The sequence below is a fragment of the Corylus avellana genome, chromosome 3 (genome assembly GCF_965113065.1).
Source record: "Corylus avellana chromosome 3, dhCorAvel1.hap1.2, whole genome shotgun sequence".
NCBI classification, from domain to species: domain Eukaryota; kingdom Viridiplantae; phylum Streptophyta; class Magnoliopsida; order Fagales; family Betulaceae; genus Corylus; species Corylus avellana.
In genome coordinates this window covers 13,699,259-13,705,258 of record NC_142492.1, presented here as the reverse complement: position 1 = coordinate 13,705,258, position 6,000 = coordinate 13,699,259, and the positions used below count along the sequence as shown (strand labels likewise).

Sequence of the window (6,000 nt, the reverse complement as noted above, 5' to 3'; positions counted from 1 at the left end):
AAAAAATCGTGGGAAAATATTTTCTCAAGAAATTGAAGTAAAAAAAATTGAGAAATCTCTGTAACTACTTAATTTGTAGAAGAAAAACATTAGATCACATTGAAAACACACCTAAGAAAAATGCCCATACTCCATAATAAGCCTAGCCAGTCGGTGACCCGACCCGATCCAAGACACCATAATTCCTCCAACAAACTCTAGACGACTTTAGATGACTCTATATATCAATATATAAGGCCTACGGTGCACAAATTTTAGACTACCTTATGAACACTTTATCAATAATATTCTCACTTTTCTATAGTGTTCCATCGCACCTCATTCTGGCTTGGGCATCGGAGTCCCTTTAGCCCTCTAGGGCCAATGAGTTTCTAACGGTTTTTACATTTTTTTTGCACACGAATCTTCTTCCTAAAAGGTGGCTCGAGGTCAATGCTACTTTCTACATCAACAAAAGTAATTAATCATATAATCACAACACTTTCTTTTCTTTTTTTTTTTTCCTCCAAAAAATAAATAAAAAACCCCTTTCTATTTTAGCAATAAAATTATGAGCCCAGTCTTTGTCACTGAACTCACTAAGCTAGCTGGCCATAACGCTACGCAGATTGCAAGAACTGCCAAAAACGACGACGTAGAAGTTCATGATGCAGTGGTACTTTGTTGTGGCGCTCCTAGGGCTGGCAAAACGTGTTTGCGTGTTAGGTTCATGTTCGACCTGATTATGACCCGACACGTTTAAGCCCAACCCGAATACGACACGTTTAACTAAACGTGTCGAACCCCCAACTCGAACACGACATGGTCCATAAACGGGTAACACGACATGAACCCATTTATATAAACGGGTTGTAATCATGTCGTGTTATCCGCTATAGATCGACTCGATCCGACCTGAATGTAAACTCATTATAGTTTTTAACCTTTTATAGCCATACCAAAATGGTTTTTTTTTTTTTTTTTTTTTTTTCTAAGCAGTCTTTCCTCTACTTCCTAAACAAAATCTTCAAAAACAACCATCAAAGGGCAAACGTTACAAAGTAACAAACTATCAAAGGCAAGGCAAAGTTTAATGAAAAAAAAAAGGGGGTCAAACGTGTCAACTCGTGAACCCGGTAGGTTGACCCAACATGATATGTTTACTAACCGTGTTGTAAATGAGTGACCTGTTTACGACCCGAACCCGTTTAAGTCCAACCCTAACCTGAACTTTACGTGTCGTGTTCGTATTTGGTTCGCGTCTTATGGGTTAAATTGCCGGCCATATTCCTCACCATTCTCACAAGCTCTCAGGTCAGCCAGCGAAAACCCTAGAACCCTCTGTACACAATCACCGCTCGATTCGTCATAATTTCATCCATTTTTGTGTGTGCGGCTTTGCCATTGCATAGATCTCTTTTCTTCCACCGCTCCGAAGCCTGAATGCGCATTCTATTAGATTCGTTGCTCATTTCAATGTCTAAAACTTCATACATTCAGATTAATTGAACCAATTTGTACCAATTTTATTTAATCTGGTGATTATAGCGAAGGAAGTGACATTTTTGGCAACAATTAGTTGCTTAATGTTGACTGATTAAATGCTAATTAAGAATTTGAAAGAGATTGATGTTTTTGTATGTGACAGGGGATTTTGACAACTCTGTCTCAAAGTAATGGACGGTATTTGTACGACTATGCAACTGTTCCTTTTCTTGCAGAGGTTTTTAAGGTGATTTTCAAGCTAAATTGTTTGATTAAGTTGTGCAAATACGGAATTGGAAAGGTGTAGCTAGTGGTTTCTACTATACTTCTATGGCGAGAGTGCCGGGTTTCGTCGTCTCCAAGGATGACCACAGAGTGGAAAACTGTGCGCTTATACCCCATTCCTTCAATCATATATCTAATTCATAACAATGTTCAGTTTGCTACGCTAACTTATGTGGATACATCGACGTATCAGATTATGGGTAATCTGAAGATTGTTACTACTGGCATCTTGTTCAGGTGTGCCTACATTGTGCTTTTCGAGGTCCCGTATATTCTGATGTTTTGCGATTTTGGTTGTGCTGTAACTGTTTTAGTTTCTTTTATTACTTTTTTACTAGGATTAATGTTTTGTTTGATCTAGAGTCTTGTTGTTAATTTACTGATTAATTACTTTATATCATGCTCAGGCCTGAGGAGGAAGCTGTCTAATCTACAATGGATGGCGATTATTCTATTAGCTGTTGGAACAACCACAAGCCAGGTGATAAGTTGGAATTATTTTATAGAGTAATTGAAGCTGGTTTCATACTTGAAACTGTGGATTCTTGCATGTTCATTATCTATACTGGTCTGATCATGTGATATTTTAGTGATGTCATAATTGTGTTGGAGATTAATGTTTTTAGAATGATGATCTTCTTGCCAATTCTGAAACATACTTGAATTAATGAGAGCATTCAGAGGCAGCTTTCTGCTGGTGTTTATATGGTATTCATTATAGGGGACTGAAACCTACATTGGCTGAATCCACTTGAAATGTGTATTGTTTGTATCTGCTGCATTCATACATATAAATTTTTCTTTTAAGTTCTTACATCTTCGTTTGAATTGGTTTCAAATGGGTACTTACGAGGACAAACCTAAAAAATCAGGAGTAGAGCTAATCAAGATATCATGCAAAGATAGTTGCCTTTTTCATTTTCTTTTCATTCATAAAGTGGGTCATTACAATAACATGGATGCAAGATTTGGTAAGGACTACTATGGTTTGCCTGAGATCTTTCAAACAAGATCTCCACAATTTAAATGTTGAGTTAGTAATATTGTAGGACCTCTGGCACATAACTCTTTGGTGAATGAAATACTTTCCCTTTAGGCTGTGATGGTATAACCATAAATTGAATCATGAAGCAAACTTCCAGTTTCCATTTTAATGTTCTAGACAGTTAATGGATTTCTCCTTCATGTTTTTTCTACTTATTGCACAAATCATGTAAAGTGCTAATGGAAGATGTTGTAACCATTTATTTGGTTCTAAAGTTTTCAACAACACACTCTCTGCTTTGTATATCATATTCTTTTCATTAAGATAACCCAAATTGTTGTTGTGACATTATACATCACAGTTCCATTGTTGCAGTATTTCTATGCCTTTGGAAGTATTGTAGAGAAAAGTCTTCTACTGTTGCCTTGATCAATGACGCTTGATATAGCAGCCTATATGAAATACCATCTATTATGTACGAATGTTTGTTCCTTTCTTTTCACAAAGGTGATGAAAAACTTAACTAAGATTAATTCTTGAGTAACGCCTCTTATCTGAGTTAATTATTTATGTAACAATGTAGTTGAATTATTTCCTTTTCAATTATTGTAGATAAAAGGTTGTGGAGAAGCTTCGTGTGACTCTCTATTCTCAGCACCAATCCAAGGCTACATGTTGGGAATCCTATCTGCTTGTCCATCAGCATTGGCAGGGGTTTACACGGAGTTTCTAATGAAGAAGAACAATGATAGCTTGTATTGGCAGAATGTACAATTATGTACGTAGGGTCTTTTCTCCACACACCAACTTGCTTGTGCAATGGTAACATCATTTACGTAATATCCATCTGCATTTTTGAGTAGCTGCCATTCAAATCTCACCCCAGAACTCTTTCATTATTGGAATTCTTGAAAGATGTTAGCCCTTAAGTGCCCTCCCATATACCGCAATGATCATTATAAAGTGTTACCCTGTTTACAGTCCTTTTAAAATCTAAAAGGGAAATATTGAATCATGAATCTTATGGCAGTTCCTCAAAATTATCATAAAATATTTGCGAATTTCCTTTCTTTTGAGATATCCACTTGAAGTAATTTTTTTTATTATGCTTTCATGTGTCAACTCTCTCTTTGTTAAGTGTATCCACTACACTAGTAAATCTTCAGACAATGATTCTTTCTTAGGTTCGGTGCGATTTTTTCAATTTGGCACGGCTTCTTGTGGATAATTTCCGAGGTGGATTTGAGAATGGTCCTTGGTGGCACCGAATTTTCAATGGTTATAGTATTACAACTTGGATGGTAGTGTTAAACCTTGGATCCACGGGCTTGCTGGTTTCATGGTTGATGAAGTATGCTGACAATATTGTGAAGGTGATTGCTTTTAGATTCAGACTAACATCCATAGATTTCTTATCATATTTCTCCAAAGTTTTCATCACTTTCATATCCACGCTGAAATGCATATTGCAGAAGTATACTACTAGTTCTTTTTTCTTTTTCTTTTTTTCTTTCATTTTTCCTTAGATTTTATGTAACCTTTTAGATGCTTTCTGTTTAAGAGTCTATTGACCCACATTAGCAAGGTAGGAATGCAAATGAGTGAACTTTAAACGATTCTATAATTTTGCTTACCATCCAAAAGAATGCTCTCTTATTCAATAAAGGACTACGTTTCCTCAGTGACTTCATGTGGAAACTACCATTATGAAAGTTGCTTGAAGAAGTGTTCTTGCACGTCTTTGTACTATTCTCAAAGTCAACGGTTTTTGAATTTGACCCTATTTATTTGTCATAATTCTTTCAAACTTTTGGTCCCAGGGAAATTTTCCTGTTACAATCTGTGTTGTACTTGCTCATGATCAAGAGAGATGCCAATCTCACCTTTAATGTGCTCTTTTGTCCCAGCTTACCACTTCAGTAGAAGTATTTGATCACTTTTATGGGGGGTTAGTGTATTTCAGTACTGGACCTAATCATTTGCAAATGTAGACCTTTTTCCTTTTAACTGGGATATAAGATTTTTGAAGGTTTAAGCCCAAGGGGTTTGCTCGAGTGGTAAGAGCTTTGGTTTTCTTTGTGGTAATCCATAAGGTCTAAGTTTCGAATCTCCTTGGGTGCAAACAATTCTTTGGGGCCAGCCTGCCGGCAAAGCCGGAATATTACCTGATCCGTGTGGAGGAGACGCTTTACATAGGTTTGAGGTTTACCTAACAGGGGTGGGTACACAAAGTGACCCTGCCTTTGAGGGGTTCCTCGTTAAAAAAAAAAAAACAGAAAAAAAAAGAAAAAAATAAAAAACAAAGAAGATTTTTGAGGGGAAAGGGTGATGTTATTGGTGGGCCTTCCTATTCAGAAAACAGAAGCCTGACGTTGGTTGTTGGCTAGCTTGTCCTTAGTGGCTATAAGCCATTGCTATCTTAGTCATAATTACTTTGGAACCTGCTACTATGGGCTGTAGTCCTGAGATCATTTGGGCTTTAGAGTTTTCTCTTCCTCCATTTTGGTTAGATTAGGTCCTTTCTTATCTGGTATCTTTTGAGTTTTGGCTGCTTAGTCCTTACAAACAACCTTAGTACTATGGAGTTATTTCATAGATATTTTCTTTTCCAAGTACTTGTTTTTGTTATCTTACATCTGATGTATGTGAACCAATAACAGTACATTTTGCCAATATAGTTTGTGACAACTGTCCAATAAACTGTTAAAACGGCTGATAGTTGGTGGCAAAACAAAGCCTATATCAGGTGCCATTGGGATATATCAGCCATCCTATAGACATTGTTAAATTATCAGTTATCTCAAAAGTTTAAGTTGATAGGAAGAGGTAAATTTAATCACTTAATCATTACTTTAACACTTCCCTTCACGTGTGGACTCAAACTCTTTTTTAATAGGTGATGTCCATATCCCAAAAATTTAAGTTGATAGAAAGAGGTAAATTTAATTACTTAATCATTACTTTAACAAACATTTGAATTCCTGGCCTACAATTGGTGTCAAAGAAAACAATTCCCTCACTGACAATTACTGTCCCAAAGTTGTGAGAGAACAAATTTGTTCCATTATTTACATGAATAGACTAATGTAGATTCGTCTCTTAGATTCTTTTCCCAGTAAGTGCTGAATATACTCGTTCAAAATCATATTCCTCCTGTGTTTTTTTTCATACATGATCACTAAAGAATGGCAGCAAGAAATTTTTGAGTATCAGATTCTCTGAATCACGCGTCTTCGGCTCTGCATTGTTTCCGTGTATATCCCGGA

At 36.4% G+C, this 6,000-nt stretch overlaps 1 pseudogene; it reads left to right on the top strand.

Annotated features, from left to right (window-relative positions):
• The first annotated feature begins 647 nt into the window (after positions 1 to 647).
• Positions 648 to 4,623, top strand: LOC132174296 (CMP-sialic acid transporter 1-like; annotated as a pseudogene).
• Positions 4,624 to 6,000: the final 1,377 nt, after the last annotated feature.